At 40.4% G+C, this 7,944-nt stretch overlaps 1 pseudogene; it reads right to left on the bottom strand.

Moving 5' to 3' along the window:
* The window catches only part of LOC116001289, a 75,897-nt pseudogene extending 68,504 nt beyond the window's left edge, over positions 1 to 7,393 (bottom strand).
* Positions 7,394 to 7,944: the final 551 nt, after the last annotated feature.

The following is a 7,944-nucleotide window of genomic DNA, read 5'->3' as shown; positions in this document are numbered from 1 at the left end:
ATTTCCGCTGCGCATAAAACTTTGTCTTCACCTCGTGAGGTATCGAACCTAAACATCATAAGTTCAATACACACGAGAGGTCGAAAAGATTTGCAAAATCTTATACAAGTCTATTCACCCCCCCCTCTAGACTTGTACCCCATCCCCTTGGGACCAACAAAAATGGGAATAATTTTAATCGAATTATCTCCTCGCTCACGCCTTCTTGTCTGTACATCAGATGTTGTGAGTGTAGTAGGAATTGAATGTGAAGGTGAATGTGCGGTATGAAGGGTGTTAAAACGAAGAGTCATAAACTCCCCGAGTGTCGTATCTCTCGCGGATGGCAAATTGGAGAATATACGACTTTGCTACCTTAGTTTGTTTGAATAACGTTAAGATGGAGCGTGTGGATATTGGTAAAAAGGAAATGTTAAGAGGGCAAAGGTTTATGAAATAAAGAGGTAAACAAAGGGAAATAAAGGCGGATGAGGCTAAGATGTCATGGAGATTAGTTCAAAGCACAAGGTAGAGTGTTGATTTCTTTTGAGTTACGGTTGAAGGAGCTTGGAACATTGTCCTGAGTTGCGTCACACTCAACCTCCCAATCCTCAGTCGGTTGGGGAATTTTATCAAACACTTTGTCTACAAGTTCCCTCCGTATCTCATCTTCCAGATTGAGAGCGGGAGATGTGGGTAGTGGGCTACATCTCTTTGCGATATCTCGCCAAAAAGATGATCCTATACTCTTGGAGAGATCGGGGCCCTCGATCCAACAAGATCATACAAAACATACACACAGATTCAACATTCCCCAAAGAAATCAAACTCATTAATCAAATTAGATCAGGAACACCAATCATCCATTCAATCTAGCCCCTATCCTAGGGATNCTTTGCGATATCTCGCCAAAAAGATGATCCTATACTCTTGGAGAGATCGGGGCCCTCGATCCAACAAGATCATACAAAACATACACACAGATTCAACATTCCCCAAAGAAATCAAACTCATTAATCAAATTAGATCAGGAACACCAATCATCCATTCAATCTAGCCCCTATCCTAGGGATTAGCCTCTCATAGGCTTTAACAACGTAAAAGCATCAAAATAGAAAAGCATATCTATAAGATTAATATAAAAAGCAAACAACTTTAAGGAAAAAGGAAAGGCAAGACTAATCCAAAGAGAAAACAAGTCTTTAATGAAAGAAGTTACCCAAAACCAAAGAGAAAACAAGTCTTTAATGAAAGAAGTTACCCAAAAGAAAAGAGAAAACAAGTCTTTAATGAAAGAAGTTACCCAAAAGATCTTCAAAAACAAGTCTTTAATGAAAGAAGTTACCCAAAAGATCTTCAAAAACAAGTCTTTAATGAAAGAAGTTACCCAAAAGATCTTCAAAGCTATGGAGATCTAGTTCTCTTCTCCAAGGAGCTCCTCCTCCTCTCCTAATCCTACTAAACCTAACCTAAAATGTAGAATAGAAAAATGTGACAAAAGACTCTCTAAACCTAGCTGAAATGTCCCTTAAATACTAAAACATCACGCAGGTTTTCTGGTGCCGCCCCACGTCTGCCACACGCGTGTGGACTGGCGTGGACGGTTACTGGAATATTTCCACGCCAGCTCACACGTGTGTGAGGCTCGTGGGCGTGGTTTCTTCATTTTCGTTTCCTTTTGTTGTTTCTGATTTGGTCTTCGTGTGCTCCCACGTGGATTGATTCTTCCTTTCAATGATTTATGCTCCTTTTCGGTTGATTTCATCCTTCATTCCTGTGGGAATTCTTCAAAACACTCCGCACAAAACTTATTTGCAATTTGTTAGTAAAATACCATGTAAACACGTAATTGCACTCTCTAAGACTTGTTTTTAGCAAGAAGTCAACTTACTGAGTTATAGATAAATAGGTACTGTTGGCGTCTATCAAAGTTTCCACACTTTNAATGTGCCATACACTGCTATGAATATTCAAACAAAGCGAAACCCCTGTCGGTCACAAGTTGGACAGTTAATTAGTTTTCACAATATCAAGCATGCAGTCCAAAATTCCATTCACCTCTCATTGTGCAAAGGCCTTTAGCTGATCCCCCTAGTTGGAACGATGTACAAAACCTAATTAATCGACCTCACTTATCGCCAAAGCCCAACGTAAAAGTAAGTGAAAAGAGATCCATGGGCCTCTCTCCGCTAGTGGCTTGGGCGGTTACTCATTTTTCTCACTTCCTAGGGTAACATCGTCAAGCAACCCGACTTCACATGGAGCTCCATGATTTTTTAAAGGCAGTGCAATGGGTGCTTGAATCCTAGCGAAGCGGCTTCCCTCATTTCAATTTTCTCATCTCCTAGGGCCATTTTATTGTGAACAACCGACTCCAGATATAACATTTGTGTATTTAGGAGACTATGGTTGTTCACCACCTAGCGAGATGGCTTTCCTCGTATCTTATCTCGGGGATTGGCCTTTTTGCCTTTTCTACTTATTTCTCCGAACAACAACCCCTCATGCCTTTTACTTAGGGAAAACAGGGATATTTCACTCAATGCTCACAGAAAACTCTCCTTTTACCCCATGTTCTATTCTATGATTATTCAATTCCGGGCTTCGCTTAACTTATCTTTCTGAAATTAGGGGTTGCACACTCCCACTTCGAGAGATCCTTAACTAAGGTCTTTACAAAATATGAGGTGAATATCACACAAGCATACAACTTTTCAAAATTTTTAAAGGTCAAGGTAGGGGTACTTCCAAGGTTATTCAAAGAGTAAACTTTTTGGCACAGATTTAGCATTCTCCAAAGATAGAATGAATAACAACACATGCTTGTGGCTTTATTATTTTTCAAACAAATGAGATAGAGCTCTTAATTAAGATTTTCATTTCAAGCACAGCTACAGCTCTTTCCACACTTTAGACCAAACATCGTCCTCGATGTTGACTTAGAATGTAATAAAATAGAGAAACAACAAAACATGCATTTTTCCACACTTTAAAAGGAAAACATGAGGTTCAAATAATAGATAAACAAGGGATAAGAGGTAGATGACCTAGTAAGCATCCCATGCCATATTGCTTCAAAATTCTTGGATGGATGATTCTCATGTTCTTGCAACGAGATCTGCATGGAAGTATGGAGTCTACAAAAATAGGGAATTTCAACTCAGATTTTATTTGACAGAATAAAGTAAAGATAGTAATAAAGCATGGTAAATAACGGGTTTCCTCCCGGTCAGCGCTACGTTTAACGTCTTTAGCCCGACGAAAATGTCATGAAGATTGTGCTACTCATCTTCCCAGGGTATTAGCCTGCAACACTGGACTGTCCCCTACGTATTTTCTGTTCCATAGTATTTCTTGACTTGGTGGCCGTTTACTTTGAAAGATCCTTTTTCTGGATGCGTGATCTCCAAGGTTCCATAAGGAAATACCTTTGTAACAATATAAGGCCCAGTCCATCTTGATTTAAGTTTCCCAGGAAACAATCGCAGTCTGGAATTGAATAACAACACTTTATCTCCCTCAATAAATTCTTTGTTTTTCCTGATATGCATGTCGTGGTAAAACTTGGATCGTTCTTTGTAAGATCTGGAAGTCTCATAGGCCAACAAACGCCATTCTTCCAATTCATTCAGTTGAAACATTCGCTCCTGCCCTGCTATAAGTAGATCTTCATTTAGTTTTTTAATGGCCCAATACGCCTTATGCTCGATTTCAACTGGAAGGTGACATGCTTTGCCATATACCAATCTGTATGGAGTAGTACCTATCGGCGTCTTATAAGCAGTCCGGAAGACCCATAATGCATCGTTAAGCTTGTCAACCCAATCCTTTTTATGCCGAGCTACTGTCTTTTCCAATATGGCTTTAATATCTCTATTTGCATTCTCGACTTGCCCTGTAGTCTGAGGATGATACGGGACTCCTCCCCGGTGTTGTATACCTTGCTTTTGAAGTAATCTTCGTATGGGTATGTTCCGGAAGTGTGTCCCCCTATCGCTAATCACAATCCGCGGTACTCCAAATCTTGTGAATAATCTTTTTAGAAATCTTGTTACACTTCTTGCGTCATTGTTCCGAAGTGCTTCTACTTCAACCCATTTGGAGACATAATCCACTGCAATAAGAATATATTTGAAGCCTTTGGAGTCCGGAAATGGTCCTGCAAAGTCTAGTCCCCATATATCAAAAATTTCGCACGCCAGGATGTAGTTTTGCGGCATTTCGTCTTTTCCAGTGATATTCCCAGTTCGCTAACATCTATCACAGTTTCTGACACAGATTTGAGCATCCCGAAATATTGAGGGCCAGTAGAATCCTGCTTCAAGTGCTCTCTTAGCAGTTCGGTTAGCTGAGTGATGGCCCATTCGATGGCATTCTCCAAGGATTTCATGTCCTTCAGCCTCTGTTACACAACGTCGAATTATTTGATCCGCGCACACTTTGAAGAGATATGGCTCTTTCCAGAAGTAATATCGAGATTCTCCTATTAACTTTCTTCGGGCATGTGTATTCAAAAATTCCGGTAACTCTCCCCCTACAAGATAGTTAGCTAGATCCGCATACCAAGGTGTGAGATAGAGACCCATTAGTTTTTCCTCTAGAAAATATTCATTCACATCCCTAGTCATATCCTGTCCTTTCTCATACTCTAACCTTGATAAATGATCTGCTGCACTATTTTCAACTCCTTTACGGTCCACGATAATCACGTCAAATTCTTGCAATAGCAAAATCCATCTGATCAATCTTGGCTTTGCTTCCGGTTTAAACATAAGAAACCTGATAGCTACATGATCAGTATGATTGATGACCTTTGACATTAAAAGATATGATCTAAACTTATCTAATGCGAACACGATTGCAAACAGTTCTTTCTCGGTCGTGGTGTAGGCTTGTTGTGGCTTAGTCAACATTCGACTAGCATAGGCGATAGGCTGAAATTTCTTATCATTTTTCTGTCCTAGCACAACTCCAACTGCAAAATTACTTGCATCACACATCAGCTCAAAAAGTTGGTCCCATTTTGGTCCTACGAGGATTGGAGTATGTACCATGGCATCCTTTAAATTCTGAGATGCTTTCAGCGCGTCCTCATTTAATTCAAACACTGCGTCTTTTTCCAATAGTCTGGTCAATGGTCTTGCAATTTTTGAGAAGTCTTTAATAAATCTTCTATAAAATCCCACATGTCCCAAGAAACTTCTCAGGGATGTCACATTGTGCGGTGGTGGTAAGGTTTCAATAATTGCTGTTTTAGCTCTGTCAACCTCAATTCCTTTTTTTGAAATTTTATGTCCAAGCACAATTCCTTCTGTGACCATGTAGTAGCATTTCTCCCATGATAATGCTAAATTCATTTGCTGGCATCGTTCCAAAACTTTTCCAAATTTCCAAGGCATTCTTCAAAAGTTTCTCCAAAAATTGTGAAATCGTCCATGAAAACTTCCATGAAATCACCAATGAAATCTTCGAAAATAGCCAACATGCAACGCATGAAGGTGGCAGGGGCATTACAGAGACCAAACGGAATTCTCCTGTAAGCAAATGTACCAAACGGACAAGTGAACGTTGTTTTCTCTTGATCCTCCAAGGCTACTGGAATTTGAAAGTATCCGCTCATTCCGTCCAAGAAACAGTAGTAGCCGTACCCGATCACTCTTTCAATCATCTGATCTATAAAGGGCAATGGAAAGTGGTCTTTACGGGTGGTTTCGTTGAGCTTTCTATAGTCAATACAGACTCTCCATCCAGTTATCTTTCTCGTAGGAATCAGCTCCTTGTTATCATTCTCAGTGACTGTGATTCCTCCCTTCTTTGGTGCTACGTGAGTCGGACTGATCCATGTCTTGTCCGAAATAGGGTAGATCATGCCGACATCCATAAGTTTGATCACCTCGTTTTTCACGACTTTAAATGTGTTTGGGTTAAGTCGACGCTGCGGTTGCGCCACAGGTTTGGATCCTTCTTCCAATAGAATTTTATGTGTGCAAATGGCCAGATTAATCTCCTTCAAGTCAGTCATCTTCCAACCTATAGCTTCTTTGTTTCTTTTCAGTATTGTTATCAGTTGTTCTTTTTGTCTTTCTGAAAGATCTGTTGCAATAACAACTAGTAATTCTTTCCCTGTTCCTAAATAAGCGTACTCAAGATGAGCATGTAGAGGTTTTAATTCTCCTTCATGCATTATCTCATCGTCTTCTTTCCAGTTCTCATTTTCATCATCATATTCCTCCTTAAATTCATCAAACTCATCCCCGTCATTTCCAGCCATTCCCTCCGAGACTTCACCAACAGAGTTTATATTCTCAACAAATTCAGAATCACAATCATTATTAAGCAAATTAAAACGATCAACCTCTCGGTGTAAAGCAATATGTAAAGAATTAAGTTCATGCTCAAAAGTACTTTCATTATAACTCTTAGCACCTATGGGACATTCCCAATTAAAATCATGCCTCTTAGCTTTAGGTACTTCGCACAGGTAATCAATTTCATCATGCACATAATCAACGAAAAAGCATTCATCACCATCTAAAGGATATTTCATCATTTTAGTCACGTCGAAGCTAGCAGACTCGTCTCCCACATCTATTAACGCTCTAGCAGTCGCCAAGAAAGGTCTGCCCAAGATGAGAGGAATCTCCACATCTGGGTCCATATCTAAGATCACAAAGTCCACTGGAAAAATAAATTTATCAACTCGGACTAAAACATCTTCCACTATACGCCTGGGGTACTTGGTAGATCGGTCAGCTAATTGAATACTCATGCGTGTGGGCTTAAGGGTTCCTAGATTCAATTGTCGATATAATGCAAAGGGCATTAGATTGATGCTAGCACCTAGGTCTGCCAAGGCTCTATTAAAAGTCGTTCCTCCTATATTACATGGTATAGTGAAGCTTCCAGGATCTTTTAATTTTCTAGGCACATCCTTATGTAATATAGCAGAACATTCCTCTCCTAGCACAACAGTAGCAGTTTCAGCTAATCTCTTTTTATTAGATAGAAGATCTTTAAGGAATTTGGCATACCTTGGCATTTCTCCTAGTGCATCGATGAATGGCATATCAACGTGTAATTGGCGTAGCATTTGTAGGAATTTGCCGTATTTGGCGTTGTCGATATCGGTGCGGAATCTCTGAGGGAACGGAAGTTTTGCTTTCAGCACCGGCGGTGGTTCTTGCGTGATTTCTTTTCCTTTCCGAGAAGGTTGTGGTTGTATTTCTTCTTTCCTGAGTTCTTCTTCAAGTGCTCGTTCGGCTTGCGTTGAATTGGTGGTTTCTTCATTGTCCTCTCTTAACTCTTCTGTTGGAACGGATTGCAGAGGAGATGGAACAATGTCTGGAAGTGCTCTTCCGCTTCTCAATGTTACGGCATTTACATCTGTTTCTCCCTGAGATTGGATCATTTCCATAATTTTTGTGAGTGTGCTTTCAACCGTTTGAAGTTGTGAAAGTGTCTCGTGGCGTTGTTCTTGGATTTCTCCGAGCATCTCTTTAGTAATGGTTTCCTTAAGTCTGGCATTCTCCTCCCTCGTTTCTTGGATGAAATCATTTAAACGTTGTTCGAGGGTGGTTTAGTTGTTTTCAGGCAAAAGAGGCTGCTCTAGGGAAGTAGAAGAATAGGCATGTGCATAGGCTCCGTCCACGTCCTCACCACGCGTGTGACTCGGCGTGGAATTGTTCCAGTAAGCTCCCACGCCGGCACACACGCGTGTGGATCTCGTGGCAGGATCACAGCTCGCAAAAATTTCAGAATTTTGATGTTTTGGCTCGTCGAAATGCGTTGGAGGGTAATAAGAAGGTATCTCATGAGTAGGATATCTCTGGGGTTTAAAATGTTGTGTTACGTATGCTTGTTCATGATAATAAATTGGTGGAGGAGGTAGTGAGTATGGAAAAGAAGGTGGGTAAGGAAAATGGTAGTTATGATAGTATTGAGGTGGTGGATATGAAGGTTGGGGTG

This window comes from Ipomoea triloba, chromosome 13, assembly GCF_003576645.1.
Source record: "Ipomoea triloba cultivar NCNSP0323 chromosome 13, ASM357664v1".
Classification (NCBI taxonomy): domain Eukaryota; kingdom Viridiplantae; phylum Streptophyta; class Magnoliopsida; order Solanales; family Convolvulaceae; genus Ipomoea; species Ipomoea triloba.
Note: the sequence above shows the minus strand (reverse complement) of the source record. Positions and strands in the feature narration are given on the sequence as shown.